This window comes from Chironomus tepperi, unplaced genomic scaffold (genome assembly GCF_022539635.2).
Source record: "Chironomus tepperi strain 1889 unplaced genomic scaffold, CSIRO-AGI_Ctep_v1 contig_364, whole genome shotgun sequence".
In the NCBI taxonomy this organism is placed as follows: Eukaryota; Metazoa; Arthropoda; class Insecta; order Diptera; family Chironomidae; genus Chironomus; species Chironomus tepperi.
The window spans coordinates 1,704,471-1,724,577 of NW_027226486.1; the positions used below are offsets into that span (position 1 = coordinate 1,704,471).

Below are 20,107 nucleotides of genomic sequence, written 5' to 3' on the forward strand. Positions count from 1 at the left end.
AGTGTTAATAGGATTGCTGTGTGAGCAACGATGCAAAAGTACTGGGAATTGGAAACTAGTAGAAGTTATCTAAAGTCAGATTCACTTCCGACGAACTCTATATGCAGCAATGGGCACTCTTGCACCTTCGCCAAGGAAGAAATAGTAATTAAAACCTACCGGTTACTTACTTACTTCTCTGGTCGTACAGATCAGTTGTGATCCATAATCTCCCACAGTAGTCACCTGAAGCTGGTTTTATCGATGGCTTCCAGTTGCCAATTTCCGATATCTACCGGCTACGATCTTGCTAAATAATAAGCCAACAATTAAAGTAATAAAACATGATTCTCATTGTTTTTATGGCTGATTTAATTACTTTATTAGTAACTATTCAGAAATTCGTAAGATTTGTCACTTCATGCTACAACTTTTAACAATTTACTTAAGATTAAATTAAGCCAATTTAAGAGTTTGTCTCAATAAATATCATAGTTTTAAGTATCTATACTTAATACATGTATCATCATGTCATTAATATCAAATATCACATTTGTAATCCAAGCACAAATGCTTTGAAATTTGAACCATATTTTGTGATGTAAATTAATTAGTCTTTGTTGTTAGCACTTATTGTTAATTTGACTCTACTTCATCTTCCAGCTAAAGCTGCAATTGCTGCAGCGCTGATCTTCTCTTCTGTTTCCCTTTTGAATGAATTTTTAGCAAATCGTGCTGCAAACTTTATTGTTGATTTTCTGAATATTTCCTTTTTGATGTCAAAAATTCCAAAGAAATTATTGAAAAATCCTTTCCTGCTCTTTTTGGTTTTCTTCGACCTTACCTTCGGTGAGGAACTGCTTTTTTCACTTTCACTGTCACTTTGGATTTCTGTTGATTTTTTGGTCTTTTTTATCCGCTGTTTTTTGTCTTTTTTTGGATGTTCTGGATCACTTTCCGTACTTGATGTGTTAAAATCTTCAATTTGGTCAGTTTTAATTTCAAATTTACGTGTCATAACTTCAATAACTTTATCCTCTTTTTGAACTAGTGCTGTTCTATTTGCAAATATTTTGTCACTTTTCTTTCCCATTTTGATTCCTTTTTTTCAAAATTTTTCAATTTAGCACAATTTATTAAGTTTAAGTTAACTTCTTGCTCCTTCGGCAATCAAATGTAAACTGATGTTGAATTTTCTATAGCCGTGCTTATAAAAAGCTTGTAAAAATTTAATTTAATTCTCGCGGGGAAAAACCATGTGGATATGATTATGTTAATGAAAACTTATAAAGGCAAGAGAGAAGCACACTCGCTCTTTTGAACGAAAAAGGTAAGATTCTCTCAGTGTTTTGTATTCTCCAACATAGCGGCGTATATGTTTTTTCGAAAAAGTCCAGCTTGTCGACAGATTTTAATTGTGGGATAATTTTTACGTGGAAACAATTTGGGAAAATTCTTATTTAGAATATTTAGAATAATTTCCTACTATGTGTTAACTAGTTGATTTTATTGACGGTAAAAACAAAACGTGAACGTTTAAGATTTAGACTGAAGCAGTCTAGTATGTTAATTTTCACAGCAAATTCTATGATACAATCGAATATAAATAAATACAAAAATAGAAGAACTTAAGTAGCTTTTTAGAATCTATTCCAAATACGCAATTCATTCTAGACTTACGATTGACTATAATTTCTCTGAAACAATCCGTTAAATATGTCATTTGTCGACCTTAGGTCCAGTTATTAACAAGACATTATGGCAAGCTGTCCACTCGGATATAGAAAGTCTTCAGCTTCTTAAAGATATCAAGCATCTGTTTTTAATAGATCAAATATTGTGTGCTCTTCTCTTCGCTTGACAAGCCTTCGCAAACAAGTCACTAACTGTGACCTTCTTGTTCAATGATCATTATTAGTGATACATGATTAGAAACAAGATCACAACAAATAAGAATGAGCTCTGTTGAAGGCAGTTTGGAAGATTTATCATCTAGATCATGAGTAAAGGCAGTAAAAGAGTCAGATGGAAAGCTTTTTGCTGTAACCTAAGCTCACAGTAAGTACCGAAATGCACAACATAATCGATAGGGCACTGTTATGTCACCGTAGCAATAAGACAAGAAGTATCCCTGAAGACTGGGCTGTCATTGCTGGGACAGAAACACAAGTTTGTAACACAGCCCTTGGATGGAATCCACAGGGAAAAAGGCGACCAGGAGCTCCAAAAGCTATTTGGCGCAGAACAGTAAGGAATGTAAGCTCAACGTGCGGACAGAGACTTTGTACAAACTAGGTGACAGAGACAGCAACAGAGTCAGATGGAAAGCCTTTTGTTGTAACCTAAGCTCCACATAGGAACATGGTCGCAAAAATGCGTTTCACCATATTGCGTCGCTCGGGAATAAGTAGTAAAAATAACTGCAATCTTTACTCTAATCATATGACTTAAATACCCATATATTTATTGAATATGACATCGCAATACCTTGAATGCAAAGAGTGTTATAAATGATATACTTTGATTGTATTTTAAAAACAATAATGTTCACATAAAAAAATGGTAATAAAGTTGTGTCAACGACTTTTTATTGTATAAATTCTTCATCACGTGTTTATTATGCTTAATATCGGCAACAATGTCTCGGATATATTTGATTTTTTTTTTTTTTTTTGGAAATTCCTTTTATTTCTGCAAAGCAAATGTTTGTCAAAAAACACAGAAACCTTGCAGCTTGGAACCTAGACATAAAGACTCCAGAATGGGCAATTCGACATAAAGTCTAGCTTATAACTAGACCTACGGAAGGCTAATGAAATTTTCTAAGGAATGTTCCATAAATTATGACAAAAGTCAACCGTAAGTCTAATTATTAACTAAATAGACACTTTGTCAAGTTGTTTAAAAATGAAAATACAGAATTTGTTTTGATTTAACTGCTGATTTTCATCCTAATTACTTTATTATTAACTCTTTATTAAATCATACAATATTTCAGCTTAATTTTCAAAATTTTAACTATTCTTAGAACTAAACTAAGCACATTTGAGAGCTTCTTTATTAAGTATTAAGATCTACATAGTTTTGTGGATATATGCAGCCTAACACATGTGTCATTATGCCGCTATAATCAAATATCACATTTGTGTTCAGCACATAAATGACTTAGTTCACCTTCATAAGAATTTCAATCATATTTAGTCTACAGCTTGTAGCCTTCAGTTCATCTTCCAGCTAAAGCCGCGATCGCTGCTGCGCTGATCTTCTCATCTGTGTCTCTTTTGAACGACAATCTCCCAAAGCGTGCTCCGTACTTTCTTGTTTTTGTTCTGATCACTTCCTTTTTCTTATCAAACCAACCAAAGAATTGTCCGAAAAATCCTTTTTTGGCTTTTTTGGTTTTCTTTGATCTTGATGGTGAGGATCCTCGTTTTTCTATTTCGTTGTTACTTTGGGTTTCAATTTTGTCAATTTCTGGATTTTTAATCTTTTTTATCCGCCTTTTGTTCTGTTCTTTAGGTTTTTCTGGATCATCTTCAATGCTTGACGTGTCAGAATCTTCAATTTGGTCATTTCTAATTTCATATTTACGAATCATGTTTCTATCAATTTCAACAAGTTTATCATCTTTTTGAACTAGTGCTGTTCTATTAGAAAACGTTCTGTCTCTTTTTCTATCCATTTTTTATTGTTTTTTTGGGACTTATTGTTAAGTTTTGGAAGAACTTCTCGCTTCTTCGGCAATCAAATATAAACTGAGACTTTTGAATTCTCTCGTGCTTATAAAATGCAAATTTAACTCTCGCGGGGAAAAACCAGTTTCTTCATTGATGGATCTTATGTTAAAATTAACAAAAGTTATATCAACAAGAGAGATATGCTCATAAATGATCAGTCTTAAGATCACGAAATGTAAGGAATTTCTCTCTGATAATTGATTTTTGAATTCAAAAAAGTTTAACTTGTCAAGAGATGTGGAAAAAATGATCCAAAAATTATATTGTGGGTTATTTTATGCGGAAATAATTTTGGAAGATTGTCATTACAGTGTCTAGAGTATTTTCCTGTATTTTTAACTAAGTTATTGAGTTTAAATGTGATCCATGGTGAATTTTGGGTTTTGTCTGAAGCAAGTCTGAATCTGCTGTATTTTCTGTGATTAGAATCAATAATAAAATCAGTTAAATCTTCAACATAATGATTTATTAAGCTTGGATATTAATTGAACACGATTCACAATTTCAATAACAGCTACCTAACTCAAAACTCACAAGACTCTCAATTTTATGCTCGTATTCCCATAAAATGTCAAATATCATTCAATATCACAGCTGTAAAATGTTCCATGTAATTAATATTTCCATGTTATATAAATCAATTCCGATTTTATTTATTTATAAGCTATTAGTCATACAGCAGCTTGAGAATGTAAATATCAAATATTATTGGTGAATTTCCAATAAAGTTGTTAATTGAAGTTTAATTCTGTTAATTTTTATATTGTTCTACTGATAAATTTAATTAAAATGGATCATAGAGCACAATTTCTATCACAAGATCTTAAGCATTAAGGAATTATCACATTTGTGAGAAAATTCTTGCATTTTTAATCTTTCCCGCTAGCAATCTTAATGTGGTATTTCCATGAAATTTTTTAAGTATGAATAATTCTAGTTCTTTGGAAGTTGTCAAAATAATTTATAAACAAACACTTACCTACATCAAGATGCAGTCCCGTGTGTTTACGTAAAATTTCGTTAGAACTAGTCATCAACTGGGCATTCACTTGCCATCAATTTACGTATTTCTATCGACTCAGGAATGATCGTGATTCGTAATTTTTGACAGTAAAAATGACGGTTCTTTTTAGCAATGTCTCGAATATTCGCATTAGTAAGTGGGCATCGAAAATGATTAATTACAATAAACAGAATTCTGATTCTATTTGGATTCTATCGAATTGTAAACAATATCATGTCCATTCTATGACATGTTCTAATGCCAGTTCTAACTAGATAAATAGCATGCTCAAACCGGAATAAAAATGATTAGAAAATTACCAAAAAAACAAGTTTTTAAAAAATTGTCAACAATAACATAAATTATTGTATTAAATTAAGATTAAGATTTGAACAACAAAATAAATATTGAGATCCATTTCGATTAAGACTTTTTCATCATGTTATTTTGTTGTTATTAACATTAAAAATCGGATAAAAATTAGATTAATCTTGGAATAAGCTTAATCAAATTCAACTTAATGATGAATATCAAGTCAAATTACAAATTATTTATGATTTAAAACGACTTATTCTGCATTTTGCATCAAAAGCATCGTCAGTATTTTAAAAAATTCTAGCTAATTGAAGATTTTATTCTAAATGGGGAAAGGGTTGACCCCAAACACCCCTGAATCTTCTTTCCCGGAATGCATCCCTATAAGGTGTTGACGATTCAATAAGATATGGGAATGACGACAAATATCTTCTAGATACCATCTATAAAGCACAATGTAAAATTCAACAAATATTCCCATTTCCAGTCTCTCCTATAAGCTTCATAAATTTAAAATTTTCAAAACAATCCCGAAAAAAAACTTAAAAAACTGCAACAATAAGAAACAATAAAAACTTAAAATTTTCAACAAAAGAATAATAAGAACAACTTATCACGAAGACGTAAATTGCATTATCAATTTATTTTAAACTTTTTTTTCAATGACAACCCAACAAAACTTCCATCCATTTAACATCAGTATGAGAGAAAGAAGCTTTCTTTCAAGTGGAAAAGCAAATAAAATTAATGTCATCTCTTACTTGCTTGCTTCTTTTCTATTACTTATCGAATGCCAATTTACTTCTTTTTTTCTTGTATTGTGCAGCTTTCAGATGGCAAAAAAAGGACAAAAGAGAATCGAAACAAAAAAAAATGCTAAATGGATTCGTTTATAAATGGAATTTATCATAAAGTATGAATTTTGGGGGTTTGGTAGAGGGTAGATCTAGTTCTGAGTAGAGGGGAGATTAATTAGGTGTCAAATGTATTAAGGGATTGGGGTAAGCTTCAGAAATTAGAGTGCATTTGAGGAATAGGAGCTCGTTTCTGGAATTGGGGTACGTTTCAAATATTGTGGTAAGAGTCAAAAATTGGGGTACGTTTAAGGAGTCAAGAATTGGGGCCCGTGTCTAAAATTGGGATAAATTTTTGGAATTGGGGTATAGTTTAGAAATTAGAACTGACACTCCTAACAGAAGTGGAGCTGAGTCACTCTGCAACCAGGCACTGCACAAAATTTTGAAATTGAGGAATAAGCCAGAAATACACAGGGTTCGGATTGAATATTATATTAGGAGGCTTAGAGTAAAATTGGCAATGCGATCGATGATGTCAACACATCGCAAAGCCTTTATAGATTGCATATTTTAAAGTAATCTATAGCTTCTAACCCAAACCTCATGTATCTTGCATGTCGGCGCTTATGCAGGTCAACGAATCTTGCAGGTCGATGTGATCGGAGCATCGACGCAGGATACATGGATGTTGTGCTATAGATCACATTTTGAGACAATTCTACACCCTTGCACCAATGTGCTTTGTGCAAATATCAAACGACACTATTCTAATCCAAGATACCTCTTTCCTCCATCAATTCCCATCAATTCCCCCTCCATTCCATCATCAAATCTTGATAATCATAACTAAAACACAACCCCAAAAGCAAAAATCCTTTTAAACTAAAATGGAAAATTTCTAAAATTATTCTGTACACACAAGTACAGATAAAAAAGTCTTATCGTCCTTACTTTATTTACAATAACAAGGATGAATAAGAAGAATATTTGAAGAATTTGCAACGGTATTAAGAGATCATGCTCTTTGATTACTTGATAAATGTGACACCTTAAGCATACATAAGCAGATGTTTATGTATGAGTCAAACTACATTAGAATGTAGATACAAAGAATTACATAGATATGGAAATGTAAGCAAATTTTAAGGAGGATGTCAAAAAGTAGACACAAATGATGTATTTTGTAAGGCATGAGTTTTAGCTTACTATCTACTTTTCCTCATTTTCTGTTTTCTTATCGGATTAACGTTGTTGTTGTTGCTGCCTTATTTTGTACTTACTTTTTCTCATTACGATGGAGCATAAAAGGAAAGTGCTTGGAAATTCCGAAAAACCCAGACATCATTGCTTCAGTTTTTTTTCCGTGGCAATAAAAAGCAATGTTGAATATCTTCTTTTTGGATACTGTTGTGAATTTTGGTTTCGTTGCTCTTTTTTCGGATGTGATCAACGCAGACAATCCGTTATTTGTATTTCTTGATGAAAATAAATATTTGAACTTTTTGAATGGAGCAAAAAAAAACCCAAAACGTTTATTAAATCAGAGATGGAAAGTTGATGTTGAAGTACATGGCTGTTATATAAGAGTTATTAGGATTGAATGCATATCTCGAGATGACATTGACTGACGTTAGAACTCCGAGTGACACAAATAAAGAAGATCGTCATGGAGCATTGTAAGGCTCCCCTAAGGCTCTTTTGTTAACATCGAACCTCTATTTGGCAGCCTAATGGATGTCCTACGTATGATCTCCGAGTACTCCCTTGCGAAGCCCTCGTCATTTGTGTTGCTTGAGAACCAAACAGCATCTTGGCATTGAGTCGTCTTTAACTAGGTGTCCACTCGGATATTGACCCATTTTACCATCCAATCTCCACAAAATTTATGACTTAGGGTTCAAGAGACTGTATTGACGTCAAGATATCACGAGGTTGCTTCTGATTCCCAAAATTGTCAAAGTTAAATCAAAAGAAACTCATTCTTGTGACTAAGGTATCCCTAAGTCTCGGTTTCATCAAATTCTCGAGGCGAAGACCGGCAAATGTTGGTGTCGGTATCATAAAATCTTACTTTTGACCAGATATATCGAAAATTTACTGTAAACTCTGATCCAGTCTTAAAATATCTCCAAATACATCACAAAAATGCATTTAAATTAGCGTTCATTATTCATAAAGTTATTAATAATGATCATGACTTTCACAAAGAGGTCATTCCAACCCACACAATCAATATCAATATCCACATCTCTGAACTGCGCTTAATACAAAATACTCAAATCAACGTGGTTTAAATGACGTATTTTCCCATGAAAGCACAAGTCTATCACGTTCATAAGCAGCCGTATGCCATATAAAGTGCCAAATCAAATCATAAATAAATAAATATCTGTAAATATTTTGCGCATGTGATTTTTTTGAGAGACAATATTTAGATTTTATGATAAAAATTTAGTTTATGAGACAGCCAGACGTATGGACGTAAAAGAATGAGATGGCAAAAAACGTATCGAGGCATAATCTAGCAACAAACGTTATCTTACGTAAATACGTATATACCATAAATAGTAACCATTAAGTGTGACGAGTTGTGACTGAGCGAATGAATAAAATTCATGTCTCTCAAAAATTACCATATTGACTTACCTAAATGATTCATACCTAAAATAGTTTCACTTTTATGAATGATTGACTTCTGTTTTCAAGTGTTAATAAGGCGATAATATGTAAATGGATGGAATTTTTAGAACGGCTGAGTGTTTAGTCATATAAATTTTTGAACCTTGATAATAATTGATCATTGTTTAGTATTAATATGCGTCATTCAAAAATATCAGAAGCTAGAGTCTAGTTTCTAGAATTATTTTAACTTTTTGATTGAAAGAGATCAAAGATTATTTAGGACATGATTTATATATTATCAATCAGGAAATTTACGGTTTGAAATAATCAACAAACACCTTAAACTGATTAATGACATCCCAAGGTTATCGAATGAATTGTTCTAATTTTTTTCTTATTCTAAAATAGCCCTAATAGCTATAAAAAATTAGGACTGGACAAACTAGACAAAGTTACAAAAGACATTTCATGTTCCTTTTTGCGAATATCAAAACAGCTTTTGTTTTGTTTGATATTTTTATAGTACATATCAAATGCCGGTTAAATTGCGACTCACATGCTGTAAAATCCGGTTTCAGTGAGACGAAATTACGATGATACAGCAAACATTATTATCATTTTACCGTATTTCACATAGGGAACATTCAGAAATTACGTATTCTTACTTGAATGGGTGAGAAGAAGGGTTGGATGAATTGAAGAGCTTAAAGAAGTTATGCAGTCTGTTTCACTAAAGTGGATTATCCTCGATTTCGGATTATCCACTTCAGTTTTTTTGAAAAATCTCAAACATTTTGAGAGTTTTTAAAGGATGGGGTAGTAAAGGTCAATTTACAATTTTGTTACGGAGAAGTTGACTGAATGTATATTAAGAACTGACAAAATCAAAATTTAGAGTCTTAAGGAGTTCAATATTTGGTTAGAAACCTTATCAGTATCCCTGAAAAGGCCGATGGAGTTAGGGAGTTGAAAGAGGACAAGCTAAAAGGGTTAAGGGGGTGAGGGATTGAGTGGATAAGAGAGTGAGGAGATTTAAGGGTGGACTATAAGGAAATGAGAGAAAGAGGGAGTAGATTGGGTACGTGAGTGTCATGAAGCTCAAGATTTGGTTACAAAGCTTTTCGGTGTCACTAGGAGGCAAAAAAACATGCTCTCAAGAGCAGAGTAAGCTGAAAGGGGGTGAGCTCTTAAAACACAACATTAAGCGTTACTTAACTTCTAAACAATCCCAAACCAGATCAAAAATGTGAATCTTAAAACAGACTTTGTATCCTGTAAAAATTTGGAACAATCTCAAGAAATTTAATCTCACAAATTCTTCCTTTAATCCAATATTTACTTTAAAAATTTATTAAATAACAAAACAGCATTTCCCCAAAAAAAAAAAAAAAAGCATCAAACGATTTCAAATAAAAATAAGAAGGAAGAAAGTATTTTACATCAAGCGTGAAAAATTTTCTAACCGAGGAGCAATAGAAGAGGAAAGGAAAAGAAAAAGATAAATATACTTCGATTCATTCTACATCAGCTGCTTTGTCAACATTCGATGTCGTGTTACACTTGACGAAGCAGAAAATACATCAATACATTTTCAATATTGCAAACATTTCATTGCCATTTTTCTTCCTTTATTCCGTGAATCTTCTTCTGTGTTTATGTGTGTCTCATAGCTTCTCATATTCATGAGACATATTATTTATAGAAGAAAAAAGTCTTTTTTCTGAGAAAAAAGTTTTGAATTATTGTCTCATGGGTTGAAGGAAGCATGGAGCGTATGGATGTTCTGTTTTTACAATTTAATGCCATTTTCAACAAAGAAAAAATCAAAACTTTGGAAATGAATTTGATTTTTTATAGGTCAATGAAAGTTCATTCGAGTATGTGTTCGTCTGTCTAAATGTTTAACTTTGAAATGAAATGCCTCAGAGGATAAATTATGAATGTTTATTTTCTAGAATTGTTTACTAATGTTGTGGATGGAGTTCAGTCAAATATTGGAGTCAAACATTCGTTGATGTTCGGAGATTAATGTGACTAATAGACTGTTAGGAATTTTTTTCTAGAAAATTTCTTTGATGATTAGAGAAATTCGGATTCTCTTGGGAGAAGTTGGAAATGAAATGAAATGATTGGACATCAGATGTAGTTATGGTCTAACAGACAGGGAGTGTTTTAATGTGATCCGTCAAAGAAATATGAAGACCTTGAAGTTGATTTGAATTTTGTATGGAATCAAGTCAATTCGAGTCGACTCTTTCATATTCCGAACAGCACAAATCGATTAATCGATCCAAAACCACACTAGACCAGTGTGACACTAGACTGATGTGACACTAGACAGATGTGATACATGAGCAGTGTGACACTAGACCGGTGTGTCAATTGACGTATGTGTCACCAGATCGGTGTGTCACTAGATCGATGTGACATCAGATCGAATTGACATCAGACCGGCATGATACCAAAGCGGCGTGACATAACACCAGACCGGAATGACACCCCATCAACGTGACATCAGACCGATGTGGCTCTAACATGGCGTTTGATTTTAGCCGAACTAGAGTCAAGTCATCCTGTTCGGATACAAAATCCAAGTTGACTTTGGGCTCAGATAAAATGTAAGCATACTCATTGACTACCAGATATGATCATCTTTCCAAAACCAGGGAATTAATATATATTCTTAAAATTTTACATCATGTCTAGACCCAAAACCATAAATTCCATACCCTCACTTTCATAAATCAAATGTCAAAGTTCCAAATAAATGCAATTACATCAACAAATTTATTAAATTCAAATGTCCATACCATTTTTTCCCAAAAAAAATTCTATTCATTATCAAAAACTTTACACAAAGACTTCATATTTCACAGACATAAAATTGAAAATTAAATTTTCCCCAAAAAAAAAAATCAATTCCAAAGAAGAATCAAAAGGGAAGTTTTTTAATGAACTTAATACAGACTCTCTCTTTTATTTCATTGACATCCTCAGTCACAAAGTCAACAATGTCCTTCAGTTACACTCATACAACCTGAAATCCAATAGCTTAATTGAGAATTTTCCTTTCCTTTTTCCATCTAGTTTATAAAGGAATTTGATGTGAATAGATGATCGATCGTAAGTAACGACTGATGGGAAATTGTGTAGAATTTAATAGGATATGGATCATATCATATGATCAAAAATGTAGGTCGATAGAATAAATGAGTAATTATTGGTACTTGAGTTAGAAGCTCTGCTTACTAAACTGATATCAAGCAATTCAATTTGTTGATTGGTCTGAATTTATAATCCAGCTTTGTTTGGATTCTGTTGCTTTCTTCATGCATTTTAGATTCGGAAATGGTAAGTAGGAAGCCTTAATATTCCTATGCTAACTATGAAGTTGTCACCCTACAGGCAAGGTTAATTAAACAGGCTTACATGTCCCTGCACAAAGCTCATTCTGTACTTGACATTTGGTCAGCTTTAGAACCAGATTTTGGGTTCATCTATTACCCCTCGGCTTCCACTACCACTCCTTGGCTTTTCCAATATCTCTTCGGCTTCCTCAGTACCTCCTTGCCTTCAATTTTGACTAGTTAGTGAGAACTTCTCTATATACTCAAGTGATCTCCGTCTCTAATTTTGCCGAACCCTTCTCATTACTAATTTTGGTTCTGTTCCTTGAAAATCGATGTACAACAACAAGGACAATTGAGTAATTGTCTACAAGACTTTCTGTCTAAATGAACCCCATTAAAAAAAAGTCTGAACAACTTTCCTCATAGCTTTATTACTCAATGAAAAAATGATGCTTTTCCGATGTGTAATTTAATATTTTCCTTCCCTCTCCTTCCCTCAATCCAGTTTTTCTCATGTTATAAAGCATATATACAGCATATAGACATAGACATAAATAACACAAAATTTGTTCATACAGAAAAAGAAGAAAAAATCAGGACTCAGCTGTTTTACAAGTTCATCTTTACACACACAAAAAAAATGGCATTAAGCTGTTAGATAACTGTTGACTTAACAAATTTATGCACACAATACCAACTCGTTAAGAGAAAGTTTGTCATTGCTTCGAAAAATGAAAATATTTGAATATCAATGCAAATGTTTGCAGATAAACTTTTCATTTCTCGTTACCCTTTTTTTTATTCATCTCCCTTCCCTTATCTGACAATACAAAAGGCCTTTAATCCTCACAAATCATATTAGAAGTTCCTTTCATCATTATAATGTTGAGAAAATAAATAAAATTCATGCTTTTTTTACATGCTTTACTCATCCACCCTTCCAACCAGAGTTGTTTAAAAAGCAGCACCTGTCACAGACAAAAACCGTACAATTTTTTGATAATTTGTATGGTTTTTCTTACAAAACTCGATAATTTCTGGTAAAACCATAAAAATTTCTTACAAAACCATACAAATTTCTAATAAAACCATACAAATTATCAAGTTTTTTAAGAAAAAAAAACATACAAATTGTACGGTTTTGTATGTGACAGGTGCCATACCAAACCATACAAATTATCAAGAAACTGTACTGTTTTTACCTATGGCAGGTGCCTTTTCTTATAAAACCCTACAAATTGTCAAGAAATTGTACAGTTTTTGTCTATGCCAGTTCCCTGTTTTGCAACTCTGCATCCAACTACACCCTGTAAAATTGAATGTAATAAGTCTTGATTAAGTATTCACAAGAAAACTCTTCGGAAATAATTCAATTTAAGGATTTCCATTTGAGTCAATAATTTCTAAATACAAAACTTTTCAGAATGATTTTTTCTCAAAAACTATTTTCCTTTTTTCATTAACAAATCTTGTGTTGTAAAGGAACAAGTTTGCAATTTAATATTGTCAAATTAGTGTAGAATTAAAATTTTGTTTAAATATGAATCTGACAATTTAGTATATTTGATTTGTTTTAATGAATGTCGTAGTTGTAGTTTGTTGGACAGTATTGATGGAGAATTACTCAGGAAAAGGAATCATTCAAAGATTCTGTGTAGGAGGATGTTGGGCTTTCTGAAGTCTCGGTTTCGAGGACTTTTTGAGACCGAGACCGAATCCGTGATCCCAAAGGAATTCTTCGATGTCTTGCAGAGCGACAAAAGAATTTTGGCGGAGCCTTAAAAGCTCCGAGCTCCTTTGTTTTACTCATCGGAATCTGAGTCTTGTTCTCGGTCTCGGGAACTCTTAATTATGCGTATTTCGAAAAGAAGGGTTAAGTGAGCATTGTGCCACACTCTCTAGAAGCCCTCAGAAGCTCAAGAGATAAGAGCATTGGACATGTAATTAAGAGGACGTGGGTTCGAATCCCACTTGGACTATGTTATTGGGAAATGAATGGAATCTCAGTTGTAGAAAGATCAGGAATACCAAGAATCTTTAAAACCCACAAACAGCATCCTCAATAGTTGAAATATTGCAGCATAGAGAAGTTCGAATTTCAATTCATAAATCTTCTAAGTCATGAAAACTTTAATTAATTATTCTCCGAAAAATGTTTTGTGTACACACAGCTGGAATCAAATAACTACAACAAAATAAAAAGTTATGCAGTAAAATATTAAGGAGTAAGTAGAAAGTTTACAGTTGTCTTCTGTTTTTCTGCATAAATATACCCAATGATTTATGTACATGAAGAAAGTAATTTTCAGTAGTTTAAAGCAATTTATGTTCAGAGGAGCAGCATAGACAGCAAACTATATATTATACAAAATTAAATTTCCACACCACCGACAATCGATTTTCATATTAAACAGCCATATCTTTAAATTAAATTGCTGCAAATGTCCCAAACTGTGAAAAATTCCATTGCATGACGAGTAGCACCAAATAGTCAGCCGTCAAATACAAAAAACCAAGTTTTTCATGTTAAAAGCCATTAAAACTCGTAAATAATTTAATTCAATTTTCAATTTTTTTCCTTTTTTTATGCTCTCCTTCCTGCCACTTTTTATGTCATAGTCTTCATGATTCTCGGCCCCTAATTGCTACACTAGAGAGTTCGCTGGTTGAATTCAAGTTGAACAAATTTGTGTGAGTGGCGATAAAGTGTGAATTAGGGGGAAATGGCTTTATATACATAATTTTTAATTGATTTTAGAATTTCAAATTAATTCAAATTTTAACGGATTTAAACAATTTAAATTTTAACGGATTTCGGAAATTTGAATTTGGATATCCTAATAAATTCAAATTTCAAACTTTTAAATCTTAGAAAATTTAAATTTTAACGAATTTTCAAAATTCAGATTTTAATGAATCTTAAAAATTCTAATTTTAACGGATTTTCAAAATTCAAATTTTAACGGATTTTAAAAATTTGAATTTTTTAAGTTTAAAATTCACAACAATTTCTCAATTTTCAAACTTTTAGAATAATTAAATGAATTTTTCCGACCAACAACTTCCCCCTCAAGAGCTTTTCGCAAACTTTTTCCTCTTTTTAGTGCCTCGGTTATATAAATTTTAAATTGATTCAATTATAGCAAGTTGCGATGTGGTTCACAATTCATGATTTTATAATGTTTGAATTAAAATCTTTATTCTTTACCTGAATGAAAATGACTCTTTTCATCTCTAGATCCAGCTATTAAAAAATTTAAAAATATTTTTTTTAACAATTTTCTGTTCTGTTTAAAGTAGGTGAAAAATTAATGACTATGTACTCAATAGCTACCTTTTAAAAATGGCAAAAATTAAAGAAAAATTTAATGTGGAATAATGGAAGGTAATTTTCACATTATTATACAGGAAAGGTAGGCACATTAAAGAACGTTACAATTACTCAACCAACATTTCCTTACAGCAACAGTTCAGCTTCTCTTTATAGCATTTAATTAAAAAATTCATGGCACAATTTTTCTCACAATTGCCAGATAAATCAATTTCCGGCGCTGTTCAATGTGCTGTATATATGTGAATGAATGGGAAGTAAAAGAAAGTAAGTGAAAATTAATTAAATTCAATTTTTAGCATAGCACATTACTGAGTCAGCAATGACGATAAATTCCTTTAAATTGGAGTATAATCAATTTTCATTGATTTCTGATGGATAAATGCCGTAAATGAGGCATATTAATTATTTATCGTAAATAATTGAACAGAAAATCAGCAAATAAACAAAGCTTTAATGCAGTGGTGGGCAACCTGTGTGCTGCGGCACACCCGTCTCTAGTAGGCAAATTTTGTGCTTTTTAGAGCTTGCTCTACTTTAATATGTTAGTTAAGCATGCTCATGAACGTATTCTCTGCTCTTAAGAGCATGCTCTCTGTCTGCTAGTGAGTGTGCCGCACAAAAACTCTTTGAAACACCATGAACCGCAAGCCGTGTACAATTTTGATCTAAACTTTCCACCAAGACGTGCCGCCCAAAACAAAAGGTTGCCCAGCCACTGCCATAATGTATGCATTTAAAATTGAAATTACGTAAAGAACTTAATCCAGATTTAATGAGTAACATTGCAATGAATTTTTAATTTATTTAAAATGGAAAGCTTATAAATTTTTTAAGCACACAGCAGAGTTCAAAATGCATGGTGTAATGAAATTTCATTGAATTAAAAATCAATTAAATTCTGGACAAGAATTGTCATCAATTATGTGAATCACAATCTGCTTTATGCTGTTAGTTTGGGATTTAAAATACTAGTTTCGGCATCTTTAAGGGACTAGCTCTCAGCTGGGCAACATATGTGCCGTGACACACTCATTGTGGTGTTAAAAATTTTTGGAAACGCTATGAAGCACATGCCGTGTGCGATTTCGATTGAGGCTTACCATCAAGATGTGCCGCGAAAGCTAAAAAGTTGCTCACCACTGGCCAAGCTTAACCGACGCAATCTGTGAATCATGATTGTAATGTCGGTAGTCTTGTGCGAGCCCTTGTCAGAAAGACAACACGTTGATGAATGAGAGATCAGGAATTGAACACTCGAACCCTCGAACCCCATCATAATTGAGAAGTATGAATCAGATGTTCAGTCGATTATATGTTCGATCTGACCCACGTAATAACAGAATCGTCTTATTTATCATACATATATGATTCGACACCCAAAATTCCAATCTGTTCACAATACTAAGTCTGTTTTATATTCTACAACCCAAAAATGATTCATTAGAAGGGATTTATTACGTAAATCTTAATACCGCTATTGAATTCCTTAATCATGAGTCAATATCCGATTCTGTATCATTTGATGAATGAAATCTTTGAACCGTTAACTTCCCACAAACTTAAACTTTGACAAAATTTAAAGGTTTTGTGTGATTCCTTTAATGATAAACTTCTTCATTTAATTCTAATGAAATACAACTCGACTATAATTGTACCAAGAAGTTCAAACACACTAATTTATACTTTTTTGGTTTCTTGAACTTCTTTAGCTAATTATACACATCCTTGATATCTTCTCAGTAAAATCCATTAATTTTTCTCTTAATTCTAGCATAAATTTCAATAAATCATACGATAAATGAATGCCACTCAATAATTAAAATGTGAAGCTTTAACTTTTTTTCCATTTCCATTTCATTCAAAGTATGAAGAAAAAAAAGTTAGAGATGAAATAAAATGAAATTAAATATTTTGCACATAGGAAAATTAAAATGCTCTCGAGTGATTTTTACTCGTTGTCAATGCTCGTGAAGGTATAAAGAAGGATTAAGAGAATTCACACGACGGCAAAAAGCATTTTGCACCTTGCAGGGTTGGTAGGCTTGTTATAAATATGATTAGTATAATCCATCTATATTAGAATTAAAAGAGAATTCACAGGAGTAAACTACTGTACTTGACTAGTATAGACTAGTTTACTTGACTAGTATAACTAGTTCTTAGTGCAACAAATAGCATTTTGTCAACATTAGTCATCACTAAGACTAAACTTGGACTAAACACAAATCGGATAAACGTCACCCCATGATGACGTGATCCTGACTTGATATTAGATTCAGTTTAGAACCAACATGTCTGAGTCAAACCCGCCTGGTGCAGGATTTCGACTTTTTGGGACAGAAAGAAAAGTTTTAAGGATGATCTGCGTTAAATTTGTCAAATGGTCGTTTGCAAATGACGTTTATTGAGAGTTGGAATTTTCAGGCAACAATCATGAGTTAGCTAATCGAAAAATGTCTTGCTACGACCATATTGGTACATTGGTAGAGCTAACTTAGGAATAGATGTCATTTTTATCTACTACCCAAACAGACTGACGAGGCATATTTCATTATTCGCCCTGAAATGGACCGAAAGCAGCCATCAAGTCAATGAATCCTCATTTCATACCAACAACGTATCGACGTAGAAGCAATCGAGTAACTAAACCGTGTTTTTGGAGTCAGTGACTGTCTAATAACTAGCCTATCAATGGACAACTAATCGACTAAATTCCCCACACGTGCTCCACACATCCACCAGATCAACAACCCTGACACCTGCAAAAAGGTGAGATGAAAACTCGAAAAGAGTGTGAAACAAAAGGAAAAAGAGGATGATAAAAATGTGAAGCTTGTGTTTATAATCATAAATTAATCTTATTACACTGTTTCTTTATGTTCGTTCTACATCCTCTCCTTTATCTATGCCACTGCTCTTTGCTTCTTCTCTTTCTCTCTCTTCTTTTTTTGTGCATTAAAAATCATTGCAAACATTCTACATTTTTCACAAAAAAAAAGTACGAAAAAGCAGCTCTTGCTAATGTTTGTTCGCCAATTTATCACAACTCTTGTGTTTTCTGTGATAACAACAACGGCAAAAAATTAGAAGGAAAAAAACTTTTTTTTTGTGTTGCTTGTGCTTTGGGATACTTTCTCCTATTTTCTATACTTTTTCATTTCCATTCTCCCTGTTTCTAATAATAATTTTTGAGAGCACAAACTTTCTTAGTGCATTTTCTTTGTGGACTCAAGAGTGATGTCTTATTCATTTTGGTTGGTTATGCCAGCAGGAATAAGTGGAATAAGTGTTTAAGAACAAGACCCATTGTTCTTGTATTTTGCGATAAAATTATGGTTTTGGTAACCGAAAATTGCACTGAAGCTGATAAAGTTTGTTGTAAACTTTGCTGATTATCGTTGACGTTCAATGTCGTATTATATTTTGTGTAAAGTTGTGTAAATCAGCAATGAGGGGTAACGAAGATGGTGTTGTGGTTATCTAATGCATTTTGCTGTATTGTCATACAAGTTTTTATGGCGGAGTAGCACAATGCAGTCCTCAGGGTGTCGCTTCGTCGCCATGCTCGAGGTCGGCCCGAAATTTACATGAACTATTTCAGATAAAATCTAAGTCGACTTCGAGTTCTGGTTAGAATCCAGAATTCATATTCAATCAGAATTATCAGGATTCCAGACTGCAGTGTTTCATCCAACGATTCTCCTCATTAAATTTCAAAACATTGTGTTCCGTTCAAACATTTTTCATCGGAACTGACGGTTAGAAATGCGCTCAAAGGTTAAAAACTTCTAAAAAACTTAAATATTTAACTTCCATAATTCTTTATTTCTTTAAACAAATTCCTCCGTATCCTTCATCTTCATTTTGCAAGAATTTTTTATCAGCTTTCGAATTTTTCTCTCCGTTTTTCATGAGAAACAAGCAAAGAAAAGAAATCTGTGGTAAAAAATTATGAAAATAACTCATGCATGAGTTTAAAATGCTTTTGTTTTCAAAATTGCTTCGAGTTATATTATGGATAATTGATGAGAGATTTTGCTTCTGATTTTATACTCCTTTTGCAACAGGAGTGAATGCAATAAAATCGAGAACAAATAAATGAATTCTAGAATTGTTATTCTATTTACTTTTTATCAGCATAAGTTGTGAGTATGACTGATTTATATTGTCGATATGATTGATATGTTTTGAGTCTAATGAGAGAATTTTATGAGAATATTTAGAAATTCATTAAAATCAATCAATGTGAATATTGGAAGTGGAGCGAGTGGGAGTTGTCAGGTAGATATTGTAGGTTGTTTGAACTGTAGTCAAATGATGCTTTCTGCTGATTTTAGTAGAATTTGCAATAAACTCGAGTTGTCACTAAGGGCGCACTTATGTTGCCGGGTTGATGGCACTATGCTCTGACTTGGGACCTCTTAGAAACTACTTGATAATTAACAAAAGACAACAAGCGAAAGTCAGTTTCAGACGCTGACTAAGAATATTGATCACAGTTGATCTAAAAAACCAGCGAGGTAAGCAAGGTATAACACTACCAACATCACCGCCACCTTCGTTACCACCTCAGTAGCTTGAATATTCCAAATCGGTTAATCGGTCCAAAGTCCAACCCCAGAACTACGTGACTCTGACTTGGTTTCGGATTCGACTTAATTTCGGCATCATGCAAGAGTCATGGCAGACTTTAGTCGGAATTTGGATAGACAAACCTACTTGTGCTATTCGAGTAACATCAAAGAAGAAATTTGAGCTTCTAACAATTTCTTAAAGCTAATCTTCAACCAAAATCTAAAAGAATTGCAACGAAATCTCTTTAAACTTCAAATACTAAAGCTTCAACTATCCCACAAACAATATATAGTATAAATGCTTCATCATCTCCAATTCCATCTCATTTTTCTTTTCTATTCATTTTCATCAAAAAACAGTTTTCTAAAACTTTCATTCTACTCGGTTTACATCCA

General features: G+C 32.7%; 1 long non-coding RNA gene across 1 annotated transcript; it reads right to left on the reverse strand.

The window, feature by feature from the left end:
- Positions 1-2,545: 2,545 nt before the first annotated feature.
- Positions 2,546-4,861, reverse strand: LOC139095356 (uncharacterized). The gene is made up of 2 exons (XR_011544862.1): positions 4,696-4,861; positions 2,546-4,132 (listed from the first exon to the last, which is right to left on the reverse strand). It is a non-coding gene; the product is annotated as an uncharacterized lncRNA (long non-coding RNA).
- Positions 4,862-20,107: the final 15,246 nt, after the last annotated feature.